We start from the raw sequence: 13,566 nt of genomic DNA, 5'->3' as shown, positions 1-13,566 counted from the left end.
TTTATGATTTTCTTTTCATTTCATTCCTCAGCTTTTGCTATCAGAAAAATGTCTATCCTCTAAAACATAGGTATCCAACCTTTTAGCTCTTCTGGGTCATATCACCCAACGAAAACCTGTCAAGAGTCACATATAGAATTTAATATTTATTTATTACTTCAATATAACCCATATTACAAGTGAATATAATAATAAAATACAATAATCTTGCTTAAGTGGACTTTGAGGATTCCAGTGGGAATAAAATTAAAATGTAATTAAAAATATTTAGTAAAATAAATAAAAATGCAATAAAACATAGTTAATTCTCTTTTGTATTTTCAGGGATGTTAATGTAGGATTTAATAGCTCTTGTTTCTATTTGAATTTGACTCCACTGCACTAGAGCCCTGTTTATTTATTTAAATTTAATTTTTTATATTTATTTATTTAAATTATTTTCTTTTAGTTTTAATAAATTTATTTAAATGAAAACTGTTTCGTCAAGTAAAATTGCTAGCTACCCCAATAACACTTACTGTAGGCACACTTAATGGTATATGTATTTATTAATTCAGGATGTACAGGAATAAACAGAATTCATGTTCTTATCACATGATAGTAAAAGTTAAAAATGTGAAATTCATTAGTCTCCTGGACCTGAGTCCCAGGTAACCTTTGTTTTCAGACTTTTGAAAGTGAAAAATCTCAATACAGCCTATAACACAGTCAGGATTCTGTAAACAAAGTATTGAGAGTTAAGCACACAGGAAAATAGGAACAAGTAATGGCAGAAAATGTCATCCAAACCCCAGTTTTTCCAACTCCTGGATAGACACAAAGAAATTTGAATTTAGGGACTCCCCAGAATCCAAAGAAAGGAAGGATTGTTTGAGAGAACAGCTAAGCAGACAAAACTGTCCTTACTACAGGAGAAGAATGTGGGATATGTTCAAGGTACAACTCATAGAATCTCCAGACATTTCAAGAAAGGATGCAGAAAAATCTCAGAAAGTATTTGAAAGAATTGCTCATTAATAATATTAACAGAACTTTAACTCCTATGGTGGTGACACAAAAGAAGGCCAAGGAGATCCACATATGAGTAGAAGAACAAGTGGATGAAAATAGACAATTACATTTTGCCAAGTCTTTATGATTCCCTGAATTGTTAGCTAGACAATTAGCTGTTCTCAATTTAAGATTTTCTCAGGATACCCTACCAGATTGAAATGGCAGAAGACAAATCTGTCCATCTGGAGTCTACCAGTTTGAACCTTATGTCTCAAAGCATCTCAAGAGCACCTAGCAGTTTTCAATGATTGATGGAAAAAAAAAAATTGGTGATATGAGCTACTTGGAATTATTGGAGTACATCATTGTATTTGGAAAGATAAAAGGAAAACATGAAGATAGACTGATAAAAGTACTAATTGTTAGTCTGAAGTTGTCATTTGACAAAGGTCAATTATGCATAGCCTCTTTCAAGTGTGTGAGTTGTGTAATGGTAATACAGCTACAGAACTTCTATTCAAATGAGAAGGGAGAACCAAACACAAAAGACACCTAAATTAACAGAATGTTCTAGCTGTTGAGGGCTTCAAGTCACAAGAATGCACTTATAGAAGACTGTGATATCTAATTTGAGCTATCAACAAGCTCAGAAGTTTGACTCCCAGAAATAGATAGTCAACCCCTTCTGCTGAGTTTAGGATACAAAAGAGTTAGGATCACCTATTAAGTGATTAGGCTTAGCCATAATATATCAGGAGAAATAAAAGAGGGAATATGCTGGAGCCAGTCACTGATTGATAAGTTTTCAATGTGATTACTACATGCTCACAATGAAATCTGTAAATGCTACAAATCAGGGCTTGATTTATTGTTTTGTTAGTTGGCTAGATTCAAGAAAATGACAGGAAAATATTCATATTGTAAATTAAACTTAAAAGTTATTTACATTTTTGCTGGGTACATGGATATAAAGAAATTTTCAGTAGGAGAGAGAAAACCTTTTGATGATTACATATACTTAAGGTGTGTTGTTAAGCCACTGAGATATGTTTTGTAATGTGCATTCTTGCTTTTCTATTGTTTGCTTGATTTTACTTTTAATGAAGTTGTAATATGTATGCTGGCATACAATACTTAGTATATATCACTGAGATATGATTCTTTGGCATGAACTATTTCTATATATACATATTAACATGAATTAGGCTTTGGGTAAAGCTACGTTCTGTGGGTTATATGTTTATATATGATGAAAGTACATGTTTAAGATATATTACTGTGGTTTGCACTGAACCAATGTTAACCACAGAATTATCACAAAAGACATCCAAGTTATTTGTAGGAACTATAGATATCTTACTGAGAATACGGTGTAAGAGGGTTGCCCCAGTAAAATCAGTAAACATTCCAAGACAGCAGTATTAAAGTTAAAGGGTGGAGTGCCAGCCCACGGAATGTAAGAGACTGCCAAGGTCTGTCCTCTGTCCCTAGAACAGGACTCTGGGGCTTTGACCACATTCAGACCCTGGTTACAGCCTAGAACCCCCCCCCAAATAGATCAGGGCTCCCCCTCAAAGCCCCATGGCAGAGGGGCGAGCTTGTGGTCATTCACAAACCAGGAGAACAGTCAGAGCCTCATACATTGAGGTCCTGGCAGGGGTGTCCCAACAATACTCAAAAGCTCAGAAAGCACCCAAAAATTAGGCACAGTCTGGGGAAATGAGTTAACAGAAAAAAACGGAACCCAACCATAGACAGACAATTACGTTGGTCCCATGAAGGACCAAATTACTCAGTCTGAAAATGAAAAAGTCCAAGCTTCTGCATCTAAAGAATCTAAGAAATATAGAAGTTGGGCTCAGGCTATGACAGAGCTCAAAAAATTTTGAGAGTCAAATAAGGGAGATAAATGAGAAATTGGGCAAAGAAATGAGAGAGATGCAGGAAAAACATGAAAACAAAGTCAACTTAGTCAAGGAGATCCACAAAAATGCTGAAGAAAAATAACATGTTAAAAACTAGCTTAGGTCAAATGGATAAAACAGTTCAAAAAGTTATTGAGGAGAAGAATCTTGAAAAAGCAGAATTGGCCAGATGGAAAAGGAGATAAGAAAGCTCTTTGAGCAAAACAAATCCTTCAGATGTAAAATGAAGCTAATGGAAAGTGATGACTTTGCAAGAAATCAAGACATAATAGTTCTACACTAAAAGAATGAAAAATTAGAAGAAAATGTGAAATATCTTATTGAAAAACAACTGATCTGGAAAACAGATCAAGAAAAGATAATTTTAAACCTATTGAGCTACCTGAAAGTCATAATCAGAAAAAAGAGCCTTGACCTCATTTTTAAAGAATTTCTACAGGAAAATTGCCCTAATATCCTAGAAGCTGAGGGTAAAATGGAAATTGAGACAACCCACTGATCTACTCTGGAGAGAGATTCAAAGAAAACAACCTCTAGGAATATTATGTCCAAGTTCCAGAACTCCCAAGTCAAAGAGAAAATATTACAAGCAGCCAGAAAGGCACAATTCAAATATTCTGCAGTCAGGATCACACAGGACTTAGTAGCAACTACATTAGGGGCTCATAGGGCTTGAAATATAATATTCTGGAAGGCAAAAGAGCTTGGAATGCAACCAAGAATCAACTACCCAGCAAAACTGAACATCCTCTTCCAGTGGAAAAGATGGACTTTCAATAAAACAAGGGAATTTCAAATGTTCCTGTTGAAACAACTCAAGCTGAACAGAAAGTTTGACCTTCAAATGCAGGACTCAGGTGAAGCATAGAGAGGGTGGATGAGAAGGGTAAATTATGAGAGCCTTAATGAGGATGAACTGCATGTATTCCTGCATGAAAAGATGATACTGATAATACTCATATGAACCTCATTTAATAGAGTAGGCAGAAGGAGCTTTTATAGATGAGGCACAGGAGAAAACTGAATTTGAAGATATAATATATGGTACAAATGGAGTCAGTGGGTGAAAGGGAAATGTACTGGGAGAAAGAGAAAGGAGAAGTAGAATAGGCTAAGATATTTCACATTAAAGATATCACATGTAGCTTTTGCAATGGTATGGGAGGGGAGAAGGTGAGGGGGAATGAGGGAGCCTTCATTCTCATCAAAAATGGCTCAGAGTGGGGTGGATAGGTGGCACAGTGGATAGAGCACCAGCCCTGGAGTCAGGAGTACCTGAGTTCAAATCCAGCCTCAGACACTTAATAATTACCTAGCTGTGTGGCCTTGGGCAAACCACTTAACCCCATTGCCTTGCAAAAACCTAAAAATCCCCCAAGAAAATGGTTTAGAGAGGAAACAGCATACACACTCAATAGGGTATAGACAAGTAGAAGAAAATGGAGAGAAGGGGGACTGGGGAGGGGAGGAGGGGATGTGGGTGATAGAGGAGAGGATAGATGATAGGTGAGGAAGTCAGATATAACACATTTTCTTTTTTACCTTTTTGCAAGGTGTTTGGATTGAGTAGTCTGTTCGGGTCACAGGGTCAGGTGGTTGCTGGGTCTCTGGGGTGGCGCTCTGTCACCCCACCCCAAGGCTGGTGCTCTGTCTGCTGTGCCACTTGGCTGCCCCACAGCACATTTTTGAAAGAAGAGAGAAAATATAATAGATGGTAGTGGGGAGGAATGGATGGAGGAAATTACAATCAGCAACAGTAACTGTGGAAAAATATGGAAGTAACTACTATGATGGATTTATTCTAAAGAGACAGAGTTGATGGTACCAGGACACAGACTGAAACACATTTTTTCTCTTTCTTTTACTTTATTTCTCATGAAATTTTATACTTTTGTGGGGGAGGGTATTATATTTACTCTTAAGAATATTTTAGTAATGTGTAAATAAATTAAAGAAAAATTTAAAAATTTTAGAAAATAAAGTACTTGGGAAAATGTAAAAAAAGTCAAAGGGCAAAATCTTAGATACAAAAAAAACATTTTCCAACTTAGGTAGGATTAGAGATTTTGACCCCTTAATGGTTAAAAGTAGAAAAGAGACTACAGTTGCATTTTGAAGAGCAAGCCCAAGAGACCAGCAGATTGTCTCATCATCCAGCAGAGACTGGTGACAGGCTCAGAAAGGGATAGTAGTTGAGTAAACTGCCAAATCTGATTCAACATTGGGGGAACCTGGTGAGGTACCAGTACAGCCATTGAGTCAGTCCAAGAACAAATTGTACCATTCAGCTGAGGTACTGGACCCTAGGAGCAACATGATGCAAAGAGTCAGCTCCATGAAGAGCCAGGCCAGTTGAACAATGGAGTATCTCATAGTGAGCTGCCTCCCATCCTATGAAAGGACATCAAAGACCAACCGTTACTGAGATGCCTGTTGCCTTGGCCATGAGTGCTTCCTACATATAGACCTCATTACCATTAAACTTTGAATCTCATATTTACTCTTTTCTCACTCTTGGGCTCTGGTTGTATATCCATGATATCTGGGAGAAATACTGGGTAATTATTATCCTTCCAGTGTCATTTGAATAAATGTCTTTGCTAAAGAACTCCGTCTTCTAGCTCTCTAAGAAAAAGAACACTGGTAAAGGTTAAATACTGAGCTAGGATTTAGGAGGATGACTGAACATTGGATTACCCCTCCTCCTAGAACTCTGTTGTTATTGTTGTCTTTCTTGTTATGCATCAATCTCCAACTCTTCATGATTCCATGGACTATAGCATGCCCGATCTTTCTGTATGCCACTATCTCCTGAAATCTGTCCAAGCTCATATTTGTTGTTTATATATTATCTATCCATCTCACCTTCTGCCATCCTTTTGCTCCTTTTACTTTGAATATTTCACATTATGAGGGTCTTTTCCAATGAGTACTGTTTTTTCATTATGTGATCAAAGTATTTAAGCTTCAGCTTTAGTATCTGACTTTCCAATGAATAATCAGAATTAATTTCTTGATTGATTTATTCTCCTTGCTGTCCAAGGGACTTTCAAAAGCCTTCTCTAGCACCTCAGTTAGAAAGTCAATTCTCTGGTGCTGTTTTCCTTTTAGTCCAGCTCTCAGTCATGCATTGCTACTGGAAAAACCATAGCTTTGATTATTATAGAACTTTGTGGGCAAGGTGATGTCTCTGCTTTTCTGTATGCTGTCCAGATTTGCCATAGCTTTCCTTCTAAGAAGCTAGAGTCTTTTAATCTCATAAATGCACTCACTGTCTGCATTGATCTTTGAGCCAGATAATATAAAATCTGAAACTGCTCTTTCCTCTCTCTAAAATGATGGGAACTGTTGTCATAATTGTAGGGGATTTTTTTATGTTAATCTTCAAGGCATTTTTTTACAGTATCCTCTTTCACTCTCACTAATAAGCTTTTAACTCTTTTTCCCTTTTCTGTTATCAGAGTGCTATAGTCTACATATCTGAGATGATTAATTTTTCTCCCAGAAACCTTAATCACAACTTTTGATTCTTCCAGTCTGACCTTTTGCATTATGTTCCCTGCATGTAAGTTAAATAAATGAGATTACAATATTCAGTCTTATCCAATCTCAAAGCAATCAGCTTTCCTGTGTTCAGTTCTAATTGTTGCTTCTTGGTCTGCATACAGGTTTCTCAGGGGACAAGGAAGATGATTTTCTACTCCCGTTTCTTTGAAGACTTGCCACATTTTCTTGTGATCCACACAATCAAAGGTTTTAATGTAGTCAGTGAAGCAAAGGCAGATTTTTTTTTCATGAATTCCTTTTCTTTCTCCATAATCCATTAAATTCTACCAGTTTAGTCTCCCCTTTCTTCTGTATTCTATTAACCATGCCACCAAACTACATAGGGCTTGAAATTGTAATATTTGAGTATAAGTCCTGGTTCTGTTCCTTATTAGATATCTGATCATGTACTTTTCTTTTCTGAGTCTCAATTTCCTAATTTGTCAAATGGGATTAATGATATCTATCATCCTTACAATGTTGTGAGGAAAGCCTACAGCTCTACAAATTTCAATGACTATTATGTCAACAGAGCCCTGCAGCTAACATTAGGAACCATGGCTGAGCCTAAGGAACTAGGGCACTGAACTATCTCATTACCTTTTCCCTAAAGGAATTCTTTGTCTTGGCCCCATTCAGGAAGAAGATCTGATTCAGTCCTTGGGGTTCCTGACCTTAAATGGGGGAGGTGTTGGCCTTCCTTTTCTCACACACTTTGGTTCATTAAGCCTCTACTTCCATTGACTATTTACTTATAGCTTAAATTTTGTTCAAGGTCTACCCAACAAGGGGAGCAAAGATATATTCAATATGCAATGTAAATCAGGCACAGGGCAGGTACTTACTTCCTACACTCAAAGGATGTACTAAAGAAAAGAAATTTATTGCATACATTCACAGAACAACTGGAAATAGGATTCAACCTCTTAATTAACAAGTACTATTCTGCTTTCTCATAAATATTAGAAAATAAATCATTTGTAAGATAAATATTAGAAAATAAATCATTTGTAAGACTGAACTGTTTCAGCTCTGCACTGTCCAAACATTTCTTGGTCCATGTCTTTCCATAAAATAGAAAAGGTCTGGGCAGCTAGGTGGCTCAGTATATAGATTACTAGCCCTAGAATTAGGAGGACCTGCATTCAAATTTGACCTCAGACACTTAATAATTACCTAGCTGTGTGACCTTGGGCAAATCACTTAATCCCACTGCCTTGCAAAAAGAAACAAAAAAAACAGGAAAGGTTTGGGCCTCTTATCATAGTTGTCTTCTCCATGGATGCTGAAATAGCTATCAAGGACTCTTCTTTTTGTAACCAATCATCTTTTATCTAAATGACTGAACATCTTCAGATTTCTCAAACTCATAGGACTATCTCCAAGCTTAGACACAACTATCTGAGTATTGATATTTGTTCACTTTAAGACCAGGAAAGAATAGACACAAAAAAGCCAAAACCCAAACTAGACTTGTCCTTTACATTTTAGAGTTTGTATTTAATTCTAGTGGCAATAGGGAGCCCTGGAGATTATTTTTTTAAGTAGGAGAGTATATTACATAATTGTAAGAGGCTGGCCAATCTCTTGTATAATAAATGGAAATGTGGTAGCCTTTTTTTGAGGTCAAATATTAGTTTCCTCATGATCTTATGGAAGTCAGAATAGGACATAAAGCAAATTACACGTTCTTTTTTTTTTGCAAGACAGTGGGGTTAAATTACTTGCCCAAGGTCACACAGCTAGGTAATTATTAAGTGTCTGAGGTTGGACTTGAACTCAGGTCTTCCTTACTCCAGGGCTGGTGGTCTATCCACTGAGCCACCTAGTTCCCCCTGCAAATTACACATTCTATAAAGCAGCTCAAAGTCCTGACACAATTCAGTTCAAAGGAAAAAGAATTCTCAAAATGCAAGCCCTTTAGTAATTGGACCCCCAAAGCTCCCACACAGTCACCTAGAAGCTTAAAAATTTTGTGTTTGTTCCATTGTTTAACCTTCATTATCCTGCTAACTTTGTACATAATACAGGTGGTATTTATAAAGAGGACAGTTACATGTAAGAATAATATTCCCTTCACAGAATTTTAGAAGATTAATATGAAATTTTCTTCAGAAGAAAATCATTTATTGTGTTTAACCATTATTTTTTTCTCATCATCTTTTCTCATCATCATTATCACACACACACACACACACACACACACACACACACACACACCCATGCCTAGTCAAATTTTCAAGTAGGTTTTACCTGTCAGTAAAAGGAATATTCATATTAACAATAGCACAGACCCTATAAATATTGAATTATCAGGGAAGAATATTACAAATTAATATGGTTGCAAAAGTCTATAGAGCATGCAATATCTATAGTTAATTAATCAGTATTTAACCATTTTTACTGCAAAGCTTCCTTTTGCTATTATTCTTAGGTTAAACATCACTGATAATTCTGAGAAAGGTTAATTTTTAAAAATGAGTAAACTGATCATTTCGGTGAACCTAGAAAGTTTACAAAATCTATGTTGATATAAACACAATAAACCCAATTTTTCATAACTGGAAGCAACAGGTTTCTTAAAAATTTACACTACTTACAGTGTTTGTATGTATCATTGAGTTTATGAAACAAAGTCTAAAAAAGAGGTCTCTTGTTGGCAGAGCTTCAGTTTCTTCAAGTACATAATCAAAAGGTTAAAGCACTGCTGTCAAAAAGAACATGGGAGGAGTGGATATCCTTGTTCATGGACAGGTTAAGCAAGTCAAGGTATATTGTAGATATTATGGGGCTATAGAAGGCAATAGATTTGAAGAATTCAGAGTAGCATAGAAAGACATGAACTGATGCAGAGTGAAGTTGATTACAGTTAGGGAAATAAGATACACAATGATAGTTGCAATATAAATGAAAAGAACAAAAAATAAAAAGGAAAAGGAAAAGAAAGGAAAAGAAAACTATACAATTATAATGAACAAGTTTGGTCCCAAAGAAGAGAAAAGAAAATACACTTACTTTCTTTGCAGGGGTGGGGAACTATAAGGAGTATTATATACTCTATCAGTCTGAGTTGTGGTGTTTAGTTTTACTTTAACTGCTTTTCTTTCTTTAAACTTCTTAGTTATAAGTATAGAGTGACTCACTGGTTAGGGAAATAATAGAAAACCAAATTTGGAAATATGATATAAAAACAAAGACAGAAATAAAATTTTCAAACTGAATATGAAAAACAATTATAAAGCAAATTAAAAAAACCTGTTTGCTTCTAGCCCTAAGTTCCATGATTATGTGATTTAACAAATTATGGATCTTGTCCCATTTCAAACTCTATTTTTAAAATGTTGAGACACTTTTTAATGGGTTTTGGTGACTCCATACTTGCAGTTTATGTGATGGCTTAAGTCTTTGAATTGAAAACAGTATCAAAGTAGTTTTAATGGTATTAGTCTGAAAAGTATGGAGTTTTAATTAAGAGCAAAATTTTTCAAGAACATAATTAGTAGAAAGAATATTTGAAATAAGGTATCAGTAAAGTATGATGGTTTGGCCAGCTAAGAATTTCCTAAGGAAATTATTCCATCTTTTATGTCCATAAGAAAGCTTGAGTTTTTATTTTCTTTGTAATTAGATTCCTCTCTTCTGTCACACTATTTTTCATTTAAGAAGATCTTTTTATAGTATAGTTATTATATTAGACTAAAACAGTGTCTGGCTCTTTTGTGAACAAAGAGTGAGAACAAAATGTGAGTGGGTAAAGATCCCAAAGAAATATTGGTCTTGTCTTCAACTAAGAAGACCCAATTTTGACCTCAAACAAATTGGTATCAGTTCTAGGAGAAATTGATCCCAAAGAGAGAAGACCTACTCTTCTCATACCATCCAGCTCATTTGAGTTTAGGTTTAACATGTCTAAGGATTAATAGGGTTTCTTCTAAAAAAGGTTCTCAATATACAATATACAATATATGGGGTATAGGACAGCCATTTACTTCTACCACCACAAAAGAAATCCAAGTCTCATAAGTGCACACACTAGCAAATACTTAAAGAATGGTACAAAAATTTAAGACTTGAGCAGGTAATTCACTTTCATCTCAGATCTGCCATTCCAGCAATTCCCTCTTTAGACAAGCTGGGGCATGATGGGGGCACATCATTCTACTAGTGGTTATCTTCTTATTTTTAAAAAAAAAACATTTTATTTTATTTTTTCAATTACATACAAAGCTTTTTTCCAACAAATTCATCATTTTTTTTAGTTCCACATCTTTCTACCTCCCTTCTTCCCCTCCCTCCTCCCCATGACAAGGAGTAATCTGATCTAGGTTGTGCATTGACAATCATGTTCAGCATATTTCCATATTAGTCATGTTTGTGAAAGTAGAATCAGAACTAAAGGGGGGAAAGGTGATGGTTATTTTCTTCAGGAAGGCTATTGTTATTTTCTTTCCAAGTACATCCAACATTTCCGTGCCTTTATCCAAAGGAAAAATTTGACTGTCATTTGACACCATGGAATATTTGACTATAGGGACTAATGGAACTAAGAACTATTAACATACCAAATTTTGCCTTGCCCGATCTTTAATGGTGGATTTTTTTTCCATCACTAGGTTCATTTTTTACTATTTAAAAAAACAATTAACCTTTTCCCTTAATGAATTTTTATTGTGGCCAATTTTGTTCAAGGATATGCTCTTAGAACTTATGTTCTCCTAAATCTTCATAGTCCTTGAAGTCTCTGTGTCTTGTATCCAGGGTTGATAATGAAGATGCTAACATCTTCATTTTACAGATAAGGAACTTGAAAGTCATAAAGATTAAGTGACTTGCCAAAAGTCACACATCTAGAAAGTGTCTAGGACTCAAATCTTCTGACTGAGTTTGTCCTGATGATCCAAGGAGTTTGTGCTAAAAATTCTTTAATGTCATGATCTACTTGATGTAAAGCAGTAAATAATTGTCCAATTATGCTATAAATAAATTTTTCCTCAATGAAAAGCAATTGCTTGCTTAAAGTATTATAAATTTGTTTCTATAATGATTTGAAATTATGAAATCATGCACACAATGATTTTCATGTTCATATAGAAAATACATCAAATTCTGATTGTGTCTAAGGGTTACATGTTCTTGCAGTTAGTTTCTCAACCTGTCACCAAATTGTGTCCAAACCACCACCTGGGTTTGACAATAGAGCACAAATCAATTTTCAATAAAGGTTCAGATACATGTGTATATGAGGATTTGCATTCTGTTTTCTTACTGTTTCTCTATAAATATTTCTCATTAGCTTTGTAATCACATTTGCATTCTCACTACACAAATATAAGACTCTTCGAAAACCAAGATCCCCACATATGTGCATTATAAATCTTCTTAAAACTATCATGGACCATCACAAATGTTCTTCAGAAAGAAACCTTATACTGTCTCTCAAAGCAGTATGGAGGCTGTTTTACAATTAAAATTTTTCCTCTGTTTATGTTGCTATTCTTTCAAATGAACTGGTTAACAACCCAGTTTAGACATACAGAAGCATTTCTGTGAAAGTATTGTAGATGTGCCAGTGGCAGAAGAAAATAAAGTCAAGTCTAAAGGTATTTTTCCTAACAAGGGTTAGTTTTTACATAAACATAAAAATATAAACAAAGAAATATATTCAATTGAACTTTAATTATATTTATCATTTAGTACAGTTATTATCATTAGTCAAATGGATAGGCAAATACTTTATATCATAACTAGCTATTCATTTTTGTCAACTGATTGTCTAAAATTAAAAAAAATAAATTCCCATTTCTAAAAGAGAACTCATCTTTTCTTGCTGGACTGCTGGCATGAAGGAGAGTCAACTGCTCTCTCTCTCTCTCTCTGTGCAATCTGGATCTATCCTTTCATCTGGAGCGATTCCCTCAGTTCTCATCATCATCATGATTGAACAAATGACCCTTTGGGGTACCCTTAAAGGCCACAATGGCTAGGTGACCCAGATCGCCACAACTCCCCAGTTCCCCACAACTCCGCAGTTCCCAGATATGATCCGGTCAGCCTCCTGAGATAAGACCATTATCATGTGAAAACTTACCAGAGATAAAACAAACTATGGGACCCCCCCCAGTGTGCCCTCAGAGGTCACTCACATTTTGTTAGTGATGTGGTCATTTCCTCTGATGGACAGTTTGCATTCTCAGGTTCCTAGTATAGTACACTAAGACGTGGGATCTCACAAATGGCACAAACACCAGGCATTTTGTTGGTCACACCAAGGATGTGCTCAGTGTAGCCTTTCCTTCAGACAATTGCCAGATTGTCTCTGGTTCCCAAGATAAGACTATCAATCTGTGGAACACACTGGATATCTGTAAATACACTGTGCAAGATGAGAGCTTTTCAGAGTGGGTGTCCTGTATTCGTTTTTTCACCCAATAGCAGCAGCCCCATTATTGTTTCCTGTGGCTGGGATAAGCTGGTCAAGGTTTGGAACTTGTCCAAGAGCAGACTGAAGACAAACCACATTGGTCACACAGGCTACCTGAACACAGTTACAGTTTCTCCTGATGCCTCTCTCTGTGCATCTGGAGGCAAGGATGGTCAAGCCCTGCTTTGGGACCTCAATGAGAGTAATCATCTCTATACTCTGAATGGTGGTAACATAATCAATGCCCTCTGCTTCAGCCCCAATCTCAACTGGCTTTATGCTGCCACTGGGCCCAGCATGAAGATCTGGGACCTAGAGTGCAAAATCATTGTGGATGAGCTTAAGCAAGAAGTGATCAGCACCAGCAGCAGGGCTGAAGCTCTATAATGCACTTCCTCAGCCTGGTCTGCTGATAGCCAGGGTCTCTTTGCTGGATACACAGACAACTTGGTATGGGTGTGACACTCGGTAAAGGGTCATCCATAACTCAGATTTTGAAATAAAGATCTTAACTTTTGCCTTTTGAAAAAAAAAAGAGAACTCATGAAATTCTTATACTACATTCAAGCACACATGTGTGAATGAGCATTTTCTTTTTTCTTTCTTTTGTTTTTAGGTTTTTGTGAGGCAATGGGGTTAAATGGTTTGCCCAAGGACACATAGCTAGGTAATTATTAAGTA

The 13,566-nt window shown here is 36.0% G+C and overlaps 1 pseudogene; it reads left to right on the top strand.

Annotated features, from left to right (window-relative positions):
* Positions 1 to 12,397: 12,397 nt before the first annotated feature.
* Positions 12,398 to 13,347, top strand: LOC141512231 (small ribosomal subunit protein RACK1-like; annotated as a pseudogene).
* The last annotated feature ends 219 nt before the right edge of the window (positions 13,348 to 13,566 follow it).

This window comes from Macrotis lagotis, chromosome 2 (genome assembly GCF_037893015.1).
Source record: "Macrotis lagotis isolate mMagLag1 chromosome 2, bilby.v1.9.chrom.fasta, whole genome shotgun sequence".
Taxonomy (NCBI): Eukaryota; Metazoa; Chordata; class Mammalia; order Peramelemorphia; family Peramelidae; genus Macrotis; species Macrotis lagotis.
The sequence above is the reverse complement of the archived record's forward strand: the minus strand, read 5'-3'. Positions and strand labels throughout refer to the sequence as shown.